The sequence below is a fragment of the Amyelois transitella genome, chromosome 14 (assembly GCF_032362555.1).
Source record: "Amyelois transitella isolate CPQ chromosome 14, ilAmyTran1.1, whole genome shotgun sequence".
Classification (NCBI taxonomy): Eukaryota; Metazoa; Arthropoda; class Insecta; order Lepidoptera; family Pyralidae; genus Amyelois; species Amyelois transitella.
This window is the reverse complement of record NC_083517.1, coordinates 7229068-7243196: the sequence shown is the minus strand read 5'-3', so window position 1 is coordinate 7243196 and position 14129 is coordinate 7229068.

Below are 14129 nucleotides of genomic sequence, written 5' to 3'. Positions count from 1 at the left end.
ATATGGCTTCATGATAGTCTTAAATAAAATGCTGTAAATTCAGTCATAAAACGTAAATGTTTTTAAAGTTTTTACTCGAGCAATATAATAAATACGCGGGAGTAATAAGCTGTTAAAATGTAAAATAAATATTTCTCGATTTATTTCCCAAATATAATAAACATACATAAAAAGCGCTTGGATATATTAATTTAACGATTTGAAGTAATGAGAACATGAGTATAAAAGTTTAAATTTAAAGTACAATTGTATGGTGTATTACTTTTTTTAGTAAGTCATGTAAGTATTTAAATGAATATTAAGTTATGAATTTCTGGACTGTTTTTTAATGAAGTCATTCATGTATTAGGAACTTATATTTGGTTTAATAAATTACGAACTGAAATGGTTTAAATAACTCATGTTCGTTTTAAAATTTACTTATATACATATAAACGATTTGAAACTGCAACTTTATATCATGTGTTTATTTAAACAATTCGTATTCAAACATTACTTTTTCATTCGAAGTGGCAATAAATCGAGAACCATAAACTAGGCGCACACTATTCGATATTAATATGAAACAAAACTAAAGGCATTTAACTATAAACAGTTTCAGCAATTTTAAAAGTTTATTACACAGCGCCCGCGGCTCTGCCGACGTAACTCGAAAAAACCCGTTCACTGTAGGTATTTCAGGAAATTCTTTTTTAGTGCACCCCTAAACCACATAAGAAACCTATACGCCAAATTTCAAGTATCTAAAACCAGTGGTTTGGCTTGTGCGTTATCGGTATTTATTAACGGAGGAGTTTTTTTATTGTATTTAATAGATTGCCTTATTCTCGTCTAAATTTAGATAGGTTTGATTATGGAAAGGGAGACTTTTACACAGTAATACGTATAGTATAAATACTATAGAATAATATACATTAGTACATACCATATACAATAACATTTTGTGTTCTATTAACATGCCTTAAACTGAAAACATGAAGATAACTTTTTTTCTTCGGAATTCGTCCAGATTAAAAAGAAAGCGATAGAAGTTTCTGCATATAACGTTGTAGGAAACATGAAACTCGTAGGTGAGAATTTTGAAATTCGGACTTAGAGTTTCGAACTGAAACGAACGTAGGTTCAGCTTAGAACACGTCGATGAAAGGAAAAAATGAAGGGTTCCCTTCAATGTTTCCTTTCATTACCAATCACAAATATTAAGAAAAACCTGTTTTATATCAAATGTAGATTTCGCTCCATCTCCATACGATGAATAGCCATTATATGAATATAATTTCAAAGAATAGGAATAAAAGTAAAAGCATAATAATTTAGATTGTTTGTTTACAAATAAATATTGTTTTAAGATTGATTTCATAAAACTTTCACTTCCCAATCTCATCCAAAACCGAACAATAAAACTGAAAAGTCAATATTTATGGACACATCTTTAGTAGAGTTTTACGAGATGATAAACATAAACAATAAACAGCGATTACTGAATTCCAACATCGAGTGGAGGCTCCGTTATTTCTGTGCTGGGGCTCAATTCTGATGCATTCGAGAAAAAGTCTGATGTATTCGAAAAAAATTCCTATACTGATGTACGGTTGAAAATCATTTCTAAACTGAATGAAAGGAAAGGAAACAATTTATGGTATTAGGGTAACTATTTTAATAAAAAGTAAATTAAATAAAATATCTAACTAAAAAGCTACCTGCTTAAAAATTAGTTTATTTAATTAAAGATCGTTTGACATAGGTACTCCAAGACACAATACGCTGGCCTCATTGCCCATTTGAATAGCTATAATTTCGAACATTTTCAAATCTGAATATGCACCAACTATGTTACCTTCTAACAAATAATATAATGTCTTTCGAATTTATTCTAATGAGTGAGAATCAGGCCTTTGGTTTGGGAGTGGAATTTCTGGCAAGTGGTTTGGTGTTCAGCCACCACCACCAGATGCCTCCATGACACAATTTAGGTCTTAATACTTTCCAGGCCTAAATAAGATATGAGAAATCGAAATAATAGAAATGGACTTAATATGAAAGACACTGCAGACCAGAATAAGTGGAAAGATAAATGTAGGAACGCGGAGCCCAGGCCCCGAAACACTGTGGCGGAGGGTGCCACTCCTCGCATAGATGAGAGAAAATGAATAGAAATGCCGTATAGTAAGTACTTGAAACTAAAGAAATATGTAGTGGCAACAAGCAGTTGCAAAGCTGTCAAATACTAAAAACCATAATTGCACATTTAAGTCTTAAGTATATTATTATTATCTCAAAGTTATGCCGTCTGTATGCCTATTAACACCTGTAAATGTGAACTAAGCAAAGGTCAATTATAAATTATCATTTGCTTAAGGAACAATGTAGATATAAAAGGCATTTATCACATCATAAGATTATCACAATAACGCCCACATTCATATAAATTGTTCGTCGAATTCTAGTTCAAAGACGAGCAAACAACGCTCCCAGACATTGAACGAATGACATACATACGTATTACATACCTATAATCACGTTTTTATCCCTTGCGGTGTAGATAGAAACCAACAGTCTAAGAAATACCGAAAGGTCACGTCCAGCTGTATGACCCAAATGATGGAATTGAGATTCAAATAGTGACAGGTTGCTAACCCAAATAATATAAAGTTTATTATTCTTTTTCTTGATTTAATTTAACAATTTTCACAGGAAGCAGCCGCCATAATTTGCATGCTTTTTCATCGCTACGAGATTAGCATGGCAACTTTGAACGAATGACATACATATGGACTAGACTAGTTTAACTTCATACTAACGATATAATATAAGGAGGTATAGTTGGTAACTTTATTAATTACTGAACCGATCACGAAAATTCTTGCATTGTTAAAAAGTAAAATTTTCTGCGTATATTATGGGCTATGTAATATATGCATCAAGGGCGAACCCGTGGCTGACCGCTAGTGTGATATAAATTTGATTCATCACTCCATTCCATTTAAATTTTATATGTAACATATAGGTATTGTACTTACACTGTAAGTAAGTACTGTGATTTCAAGATTATTCGTACTGTGATTGAAATTTTTCACTTAATACATTCCCACACATCTTACTTTAAATGAATTTATTCGTTTGGATAGATATGGATTTATTGGTTCGATATTAACTTGATTATTTCTAGGAACAATCTCTGGTTTTAATCAAACAAAGGTTTCTAAGGCAATAGGTACGTATGCGTGATGAGATAATGTTTAATATTAATATGTATTGAATAATTTTAATATATATCGATTACTTCTTACTGGTTTAAACCATACTCGGTATTATTGTGACATAAACTACTTAACTAAAAGGGGATAATGTACTCGTATAATAACGCTTTTTGCACCGGTATTATATTGTTTTCGGGCTAAGTAAAATACTTACGTAACCATTTCTTTTTGAAGATGTCGAAAGGGGCGACTAAAGTTAAAAAGCATTTGTTACAAAGTGCATTAATCAAGTTTATTTGATTAAAAGTTTTCGCGTGAAGTTTTGGTCTTCTTGGAATTTCCAGAAAAAAGTAGACTAGGTATGTGAAGGTTTTGAAAGTATGCCTCTGTGCCGTAAATATCGGTTAAGATGTTTTGAGTATTTTTTCAACAAACGAGTTTCAAACAAATTAAAAATGTTTTCTCTTTATGATGGTAAGTATAGAGTTTGGATTAGGGTTGTGACGAACCTGACCCAAGAAATTGCTAAAATGCGGGAATAGGGACGCATTTTAATCTACACAAAGTATTTAGAAATGATTTAGTAAATAAATATCAAGCATTTATTAATGCAAAGAACGATAATAAACTTTAAAGTCAATCAACCCAACCCGATTTGTGCGAGATTATATGGTTAATTTAAGTTTCTGCTTCCTTACATTGTTATTGAAAATAACTGAAATAATCATGCAAAGGTAGCGCGATAAAAAAAATAACAAACTGCCAATGCTCAATTATTTGAAAATGTTGTCAAAAGTTGCTATAATCTTCCCTACTCTCTGTCATTTCTTTAACTAAAATGAATTCCATTTAGAGTGTAGCGGGCTTTCGAATTGGCTAAGTTCACTTTTACAGCCCACAATGACGTCTCTTAATAGATTTTTTTTAAAAACCCTTTTTAAATGATAAACTATTTTAATTAGGTTTATATATAAAAATTTACGTCCAAATTGAAATATTTTTTTATTTCCGCGTGATTTCATAGTCTTATTTCTTTATTTTTATAATCTCTTTGACATCTGTGTCTATATGAATTATTAAAAAATATTTTTAGCTTAAAGGCTTGTTGTAAGATGTTGGCATAATTATTTTATGTTGTCATGTAAGTTATGGGACAGGTTACGACTATTCTTAGATATCATTGCATTTTAAGATCAACAATCTGTACATCGATTTTCGCCAAAAAAGTAATTATAAACCTTACGCCTTTAATCTTGATTGGAGTATTGTATGTAGTCTCAAAAAATCATCTGTTTCCCGATCTCAATAATTATGTCCATTGGCATATTGCGTTTTTCTTTAAGAGCAAATAAAAATAATAAAGTAAAAAAAGTGAACTCAGCCAATTTGAAATAGTTCGTCACAAGGCGGCTATATATCAAGTTTTTGCCCGGGTACTGGAATGCCCGCCTGTATAATTCGGGCGGCCACCCGGCCTCCGCGTGTCTGCCGCGCCCGCCGCCCTACGTCTATATTATCAGTAGATAAATTTAAGCTTTGTCTTTGCTTCGTATTTCGTCCTCTCGAGATCTTGCTTTTGTTTTTTTCCTTCGCCTTGGAAGGCAACAAAAAACTGAGTGGAGGCGAACGAAGTGGGTATAATTTATTTTATAGCCGGCTCGCTCGTAACTCGGCGGTGGACGGCTGGACGCCGATTTATCCCCATCTCGGCGTAATTAAAGTAAATGGATTGGCCGGAGTCGGTGCCTGTGAGCGTGGTGCCGCCTCGCGCCTCTCACGACCCTCTCAGACCACTCCCTGTTCCTCTAACACCATCTTATTACTCTTAGGTAGACCTTGAGATTGTACTTGTGTCTCAGTTAAGCCAATTAAGCGAATACTTTTCGAAACCGCAAGTCAAATGAGATACAAAGAGATAGGGAATGTTCTCGATTACGTGAGCTCGGTTCCCAAGCAGCGCGACGACTTATCCCTGGGGGAATTATAATTGATTTGCATTCTTGCACGGGAATAAAAACAAAAGGGCGAGGCACGGCCCCCCGTGCTGCTGGGGGCTACAGACCAGACCAAAGTCTGACGACTCGCATTCCCTTGAGACAAAAAGTTACGAATGAATCGGGCGAGCTCTCACGCACTGTCCTCTCAGGTGGGAACAATTTATTTTATCTTATTTATATAATGATAATACTTCCTTACATTGTTACATTTTTTCTGTTTTATAACTGAACTGACCTTTTATTTTATTTAATGGCACTTTATGTAGTCATATTAAGTTAACAGTTTTATGCGTAGTAAACATTATTAGATAGTGCATCTACCTGTTAATAAAATCTAATAATAGTTTTGTTATTTTCGTATGCAGAATTTATTTTCTTTGATATATTTTTCTCCTTATAATCATAATCATTTATTCCTTGAATATGGTCTTTACCGCTTCGTTATATGACACACTCACAAAATATCTTCTCATTCACATACACCTCGAAAACCATTATCCTCGTTCAAAAGCATTCCTGTTACAATAATATATAACGTCGAAAATCCAAATATGTGACTTCCACGCTTACAATAAATTCGAATAATGTTTTACGAAATTCCTACATAACGGAAATTTTAAATTCGTCAAGCGTAACACAGTAAGCGAATAGCGTGTGCGAACTCAGAGTTAAACGATGCCAAATTGTTTGCTTTATAATGTTTTACATGCAAAAGTAATAAAGTAATGTGAAGAAAAAAAAACCTGTTTAATTTGTACATGTTTGGAATATTTGTGAAGAGCGAGCGGTCGATGCCCGCGGACCAGCGGTGGACCTAACCACTGATACACATATTTTGCCTTCTATTTCCACATATTATTATATTGACATAACCATTAATTTAGCCCAATTTATATGACAAATTACTAATAAAAATAGCAGTATAATAATTTACTATGTAATAAGATTTCCAAAATAATAAATTGTAAAAATGCATATTGTATAAATGTTTTGTTCGCTGTTATAATTGAGCATTTATAATATTTATTTTTAAATACAGACATACTTATATATTTCACATCTTTATCCATTACACACACAGGGATACACAGAACAAAACCCCAAAAAACAAGGAGCCCGACGGGCTAGTTGTTATCGTCTTAATGAAGAATTTCTATTTTATAAGCATTTCTCTTCCTTGGCTTTTACAATTCGCACTGAAAGGGAAGCTGCTGCAATAACATACAACTTTTTTTTTATAAATATCTTTTTGGTAACCATTGTCGTCAATGTTTTGACCTTTGTATTTTACTCTCTTTTTTGAATAATAAGTGGGTTTAATTTTATTTTATTTTTTTAAGAAATAAAGTAAGTATATTTGATACCTAAATCAAAACAGTACATGCAACTAAGTATCAACAATTAAGTACCTACCTACTTTTATGAAAAGTTAGAATCCAAAACCTTTTAGGTTGAATAAGTACAAATTCCTTTATTAATGACAAAAGTGTTTCTCACTGTCAAAGTCAATCTGTCATCATCATTACATTGTGGCAAGCTTGATACATGATAGGTACATACATAAAATCATGCCTATTTTTCCGTACTTGCCACAATGTCTGCATACTTCTTTCGTTTCATCTATATTCTTAACACTCTTGATGCAAGCTTCGGCGGTTTCGGGTACTCTTGATAATTTAAAACTAATATATTAAAAAAAATATCAAAATAGTAGAAACAAAATGCAGAGCAGACGATACTAAATTAGTGCGAAATGAGAGAGGTAAAATGTGATGGTATGGTGTAAATTGTATAATACAGAGTGGCAGCTATGAAATGACTTTATTTTTTTCTACACCGTACGAATCCTACAAAAAGTCAAATGAAGGACATTACTATATTTTTAGGCGGATATATTTTGGAAATTGTTTTTAAAATCCGATCAAAGAAAACTTTACATTCACTTTATTTCTTTCTATTCAACATTAAAGAAGCTGGCATTCCTCTAAAAACATTGTTTTCTATTGTTGCTCTCAATTATAACTTCTACTGTTCTCCCCTCATACCTTCATCAGTAAAGACCAGAACTGTACAGGAACAGAAAAGTATTTTCACATGACAAAATAAAATGTTTTTTAGGCATGGCTTAGAAGTATAGTAATTAATTTAATTAAGACTACAAACATAAATTTCCATACAACTAATTATAGAGATCTACAAAACCGTACATGTCATAGCGAAGATTATATAAATCTATACAATTATTTTTGCATAAACGTGCATTGTTGTATTCAACTTATATGTCAATGTGTAATAAACATTTATATGTCAATGCTAAAGGTCCCAAAATAGACAGCGCAATTAGCTAAAAATAACTTACATATTGATAAGGAGATAATAAACTAACAGAATTACACATTCGGTGTGAAAAACTCGTAGCGAGCGTCTCTATATACATTGTTTGGATATAAAATTCGAGTATAAGTGCGCAATTTGGCTATCAGATATCAAACGTGGACGCTTTTTTCTAGGAATTAGGGTTTAAAAATGCTTGCAAAATATTCGTGAAGAAATAAATAACAAAGTCGCGTGCCTTTAGTTCGGAACCCGCGTACTGTGAACGCACCTTAGTCACAAACACTTACAATCAACTTTCACCGTAAGGGCGGCGTCACATTAGAAAAATAACTGTCTAAACCATTCAACGTTTTAGAAAATAAAAAATCTTTTGCCAATTACACAACAGATATGAAACTTACGGCCGGAGCTGGTGTAAAAAAATCTCTCCATGTCGATGGTTATTATCATCATACATCGCTTCCATGGCAACACCAAAATCAAATGTTGATAGCCTGTACCATTGTTTGTTAATATAATAAGCCCAGGGATTTCTAAGCATTTTTCTAGTGTTTGAATTTATTAGAATTTTTTTATTAAGACATTATCTGTCTTTAGGCATCATTTTTCACATACCTACTGAAAACGCAAAAACTTTACACAAAACATTTAAGCAAAAGATTAAAATAAAATACTATCGCTTCTTTATTTTTATTATTCTCTCAGAACTTTAAGGGCAATTCGTCGAACACCTGTGTTCCGTGTTACAAACTAAACGGGAAATACATTATCAACTTTTGGTTTATTTGACAATCATCTACATTTTTGCAAATATGGTGTCATCTGATTATGACGACAAATCTTAGTGACTACATTTCAAACCCATTATCCTCTTGTCAACGACTTCATAAATAAAAAACAAATAAAATTTTGTTAATAATATTCTTATATCATGGTGAAACTGGTTAATGAGCCTACAACCTTTTAGAACCAAAATTAATAAGTATGTTCTTATCTACATCTGTACATATTGCTGTAAATGAGCTCATATTTCTTTTTATTTAATTGCTTAATTTATATATTTGTGTAACATCAAGGTAAATAATACAACTTAGACTTGATGAAATTTCGTACAAGGGCACTACTTTTTTTTACTAAGTACTTCTACTACTTCTTTTCCAATGTGTAGTTATTAAATTTTTAATCATCATCAACAATGGAGAGACAGGCCTGATGAAGGCAAGTCAGCCTTCCCAGTGATAGATGCCAAAAATCCGGCTTTCTCTTATACCTACTATTAATGTTACCTAAATTTACAATGCTACTGACAGTAGACTTCCAAAGGCAAATAACATTAACATCAGTTAAAAACGTAACTAACAGAAAAAATAAAAAGCAATTTTAGATTTTTATAGGTACAGATCAGCTAAACTTTAAACTAAGATTTTTAACTTAAGTTCACAAGTCTAGGATTAGAGCAAATTGTAACGACCTAAAAGATGACGCCTGACGCGTTTGAGCGGTGTTAAAGCGACCAAATATAATAAACTGGTACAAAGGATCAGAAGAATCACGCATGTCAAAGCGTGATCAATTTTGCGTTAATTGTCCAATGACTCCATTGTCGAATGTGTGTTAAAAACTTAGGTTAGCGACCTGGTTTCCCACTATGTATGTATTCAAATAAAGGAAATGTAACCAGTGGAATCTAAATGTTACAAATAGTCTCGCAAACACTGAAAGAGCGTTCAGCTGTACAGTGATAGGTTCCTAAGACAGAATCCTAAGTTTATCAGCCAATCCCTAAGTCGCCTTTTATGGCTTCCATGGTAAAGAGATGTAGTGGTCCTAGTACCGGGAACCACGAGGCAAAATTACATCTCAACATTAAACAATCAGAATTTGTTCGTATCGTTGCTAAGCGGGAGGCGCTGAGAGGTTTGGCGGAGAGCTACGCTAGACAGACGTAAACACCGATTTATTTCATCGAACCCGCGTCCTTGGCGTCGACCTTATTGCGCAACACCGGTTTGGAAACACGCCGCACTCTATGTACTCTCATGGACCTGCTCGCAGCCGCTTAATCTGGCGACCGTCGACCCTAAATTAACGCCTTTTTAACATCGTTTTGATAGTACAGGCCGATTAAAAAAATGTCTATTCATGTGTCTGTTGTATTCGTTATATATGGTTTTCATTAGAGCGGGCCAAGTAAGTGGTACAGACGGAGTAAAGATTTTACATGTCACACGTGTTGTGTATGAATTACTACCTATGTGGTTATATCCAGGTTGAAACATTCGTGTTGTTAAAAATAAAATGCTATCTTGTTATTTTTCTTACCATTAGCCTACCGAAAATAAGAAGCTTTCAATTGAATGAATGGCAAAAATATTTACCTTTCAGGTGCTCAACTTCAGCACTGTTGATCAAAATATATGTACCTATGAACAAAAAGAACACAGTTTTTGACGGCTAAAAGAGAGGTTAAAATGCGAAGGAAAACATTACGGCACATGAGAGAGAATGATGTTAAAGAAGAGTCATCTCATGAGCCTTATGAGTTAATCAACCTGTAGAGGGGCTTAAGTTTTCATGTCACGTTGGTTCATTTATTTCAAGAAAAGTGATAACGAAAACTGTAAGTTTTAAGTGTGGATGTTACCGTGGACTAATATTTAAGTGGAAATATAAAAAAAATCTTGACATAGGTACATTTGACTACGTGTAGTATTCCTGAAATATTCTAAAGTTTCGGAGACATTCCGAAATTTTCACCTCTATTTAGCGGAACCCAAATGTTTTCCACGTTTCTTATCTTTGCTTCATCCACATTAATCACTCATCATTTCATTTTTTTGATGGTATTCATAATAAAGATTTTACGAAAACAAATATGAATTAAAGAACAATAGGTTTGAATATAAGCGGTAAAAACTAAGAAAGTATGTCGGATACCTATCCGCCTTGTAAATTTTTATGCAGTTGTCTTAGAGACGCCTCCTATGACTAAGACGATAAGGATTTTTATACTTATTTATTTCCTATATTTCACGGGTTTCTGGTCGGAGTTAACTACAGCGTTATTCATTCCTTTCTTGTTCCTGTCTTATGGTACTTTGGTGGAAATCACATATCTAAAGTGTGGTTTCATGATGTAAAACAGCTTTATAACCGGCCCGACCTGAATCCTCCTTGGGAACGCTTTTTGGATGGCTACATACATAAATTAATATATTTAAATAATTTTTGAAACTGGAATAGTAACAAATAATTTATTTCTTGTACGTTATCGATTAACATTTTTAATGCTGTAGGTACAAGTAGTATCTAAATAAATAGCAGTTTCTTTTTGAAAAAGATCTTATGGTTCGTCATTTAAACATTCAATTATGAAAATAAATTATGGATGGAGGTCAATTAACGAGTATCTAACTGTACACAAATATGATTGCCTACGTCAGTACTATCACATTAAGATTAAGAATGAGATAAAAAACATTTAATCAAAACCAAAAGATAGATAATATGCCTGTATTTTTAATTTTCTTTTTCGATTGTTGTACTATATTGAATCCAATAATTTCATTCCTTTTTCATTTATTGGCGTAAGTAAAAATGTAATTTACTTAATTTGTATAAACATAGTTAAGTAAGAGAGCATAATTTTAAAGCATTTTACTAAGGTCTGTTCGTTAATAACTAGTCACCTTATATTTCCATAGTAGTGGCGAGCGGCTACTAATAAAAACTAACTTATGTATAATGAAAATAAAAAACTTACTTCTCTTTGCATTAACGGAAATTAAAGATCGTGATTTCGACAACTTGGGAAAGCATAAAATTTATGTCACACACACTTGCAAGGAACACTTAAAGATGTACCTAAGTATAATAAAACAAGAGAAAATAAATAATAAGTTTTTGTTATTATTACCCACAATCAAGATCTTTAAACTACGTTGTGAAGGACTTGGATAACTCAGGATATTATATATTGCTTGTGAAATCACGTCTCTTCACATATAGCGTAGTCAGAAGTAAGAAGCCCACGTTTAGCTCTGGAAAGCCTTGTGATGGAGATGAAATTGAAAAATGTGTATTTTTTTAATAGAAATTCTGTTTACCAAGAATACATGTATGCCTCGAAAATTTCCCTTAATTTTTAGGTAATCTTCTTAAGATCTTTTAATAGAGGTTCACTGTAAAATTATTCCCTGTTCTTACCTCGAGACATACAAGTGCAATTCTTAGAGTATTCACAAAATTATCATGGTGCAATTCAATAACTGAGACCGGGAAGGATACAAAATACGCCTTTTTTAGTATATTAAAAATATGCTGGATGGAGAAGTGAACAAAGCTTTTTCGCCAACGAAACCATAGACACGGCTAGTAGAATATTAACTTATATAGCTTAGCGACTTCAATATTGCTGTTATGTAAACCGGTTATCAACTTTATTGTTCCAAAGTTGACAGCCGAAGACTTAAAAAAATGATTGATCGTGCTCGAAAACAATTGAAAATGTTTTGAAGGACGAGTGGCCAATCTATTTGTTATAAATAGATGCCACAGAGCACTGTTGGTCAGCAACCGATCGCGATCTTCATCATTGCTCTGTGTTTGCTTCGGACATAGAAAGAACCACCTTGATTCTGATAAACATAATAACAAGGACAAATAATCATGTCTTTCATTATAAAAAAATCTCAATCACAGTAATATACTCGTATAATATTTATTTAATATAACAAAAGTATTCTGTGGTGAAGTTAAAATAAAGTTGAAGGCTAAACAACTGCTTAATGAAAATTGCTACAATAATCGACAATAATTTAAAAAAAAAACGTGATTAAGCATCCATGAAAATAGATGTAAGAATAGCTGAATTAGAACTGTTTTAAATTGACTGATTTCGAACAAATTGCCGTATCCATTATATAGAATCGTTATTTGTGCGATGTGGCAGAGTGAAAGTGGCAGCCGAGCTCTTGCTGTTGCCGATCGAAGGCCGACCACAACTGGCAACCATGTAAATAATACACCAAAAACTATTACACGGCCCAAACTATGGACTTTTCATTTTAGTAAGTTGTCACGTCGACTTCTTTCGCTTCATACTCTATTAAAGTTATGTTTCAGGTAAGAAGTATGAAGGGATCGTTACAAGTGGAAATATGTCGGCTCTGCCTACTCCTCCGAGAAAGAGGCGTGTTTTTATGTAAGTGTATATAATGTCGACTGATGTATCAAAAAAGCTCTGCTCAAAGTGCCTACCTAAAGTACTTACTATTGTTTCAGATAAGAGTAAAGGGAATAGATGTAAAAGTAGGTCTAATAAGTAGAGATGTAACTGACTTATTGGTACCTACATCTTTCCACTAAAAATTGTAGGAGGCAGCTTTGATATTTTTTGTTGACATATTTATGTTTACTCATTTATATTCAGGATACAGTACGATTTCATTTAAATACAGTGTGATGTGAAGATTAGAAGTTTTGATATTTTTTTTACCAAGGTAAAACTAAAAGAGGATTTGATTTGACCCAATATTTATATATTTTAAGCGCTAAAATATAGGTATAAATTTTGTAAAATTATGCTTACGTTTTCTATAGTAGGAGGGCCCTATAATTTTATAGTAACGTTTTACCTATAGTTCGATTTAACTTAAAAAAAGTATAATGATTCACTAGTACGACCGAGATATTATTACGAACGTAACGAATATTCTAATTGTAACTTCAATTTTTCTACTCTGCCTGAAATAGGTGTACGAGTATTAGCTACTCTGTCTATTAAGTATAGGTATACTTAGCTGTTTACACTAATTATTTGTATGAATAGAAGGCTACCTAGAGAGGAAACAGACAGCTGTTTCTAAGCTTCTTCTTTTAACTGATTTTGATGGAGTTTCCACAGATATGTAGATCATATAGATTTATAATATAAGTTTTTATACATACAAAACATATTTATAGGACTGTTAAGCCAGGCCAGATTGCTAGTATATAACCGCACAAGCATAACGGGCTATACAGGAACAAGCATGGCACTGAGACAGAATTTAGTAACAAATCCGATGCAACTATTTAGTGTTCATTAAATAAAATCTTTCAATTTAACATAAGAAACGGCAAGCGACTATCTTTTAAACAACGGCAAACGTGAACTTAATCCGCCCTGTAAGATTACCGTTTACATCTTGACTTTGCAGTTTGTAATTAACTGCAGTTAATTTGTAAGGCGATGGCGATAACAAGTTACGTTGCCACACCTTTCTTATCGACCGAGATTCACGCTATAATACAGCGAGGCAAACAACAAATATTATTGGAGACCACTGCCGTTATCGGAGAAGTAGGCTTCAGCCACAGACATATAAGGTTAAATAGACTAGCTGTTGCGACTACAGCCTAACAACACCGGAGGCTACGCGGGCGACTATACTTACCACTTCTAGCTTCCATATTGTAAATAGTCCATACGTCTTGTAAAAAGCTCTTGTATAATCAGCGAATCGAAGTTTGCACTGTGTAAATGATATTATCATTTACACAGTGCAAACTCAAAGCTTCGATTCCATTTTGGTTGGTTGGCCTTTTCTTATAA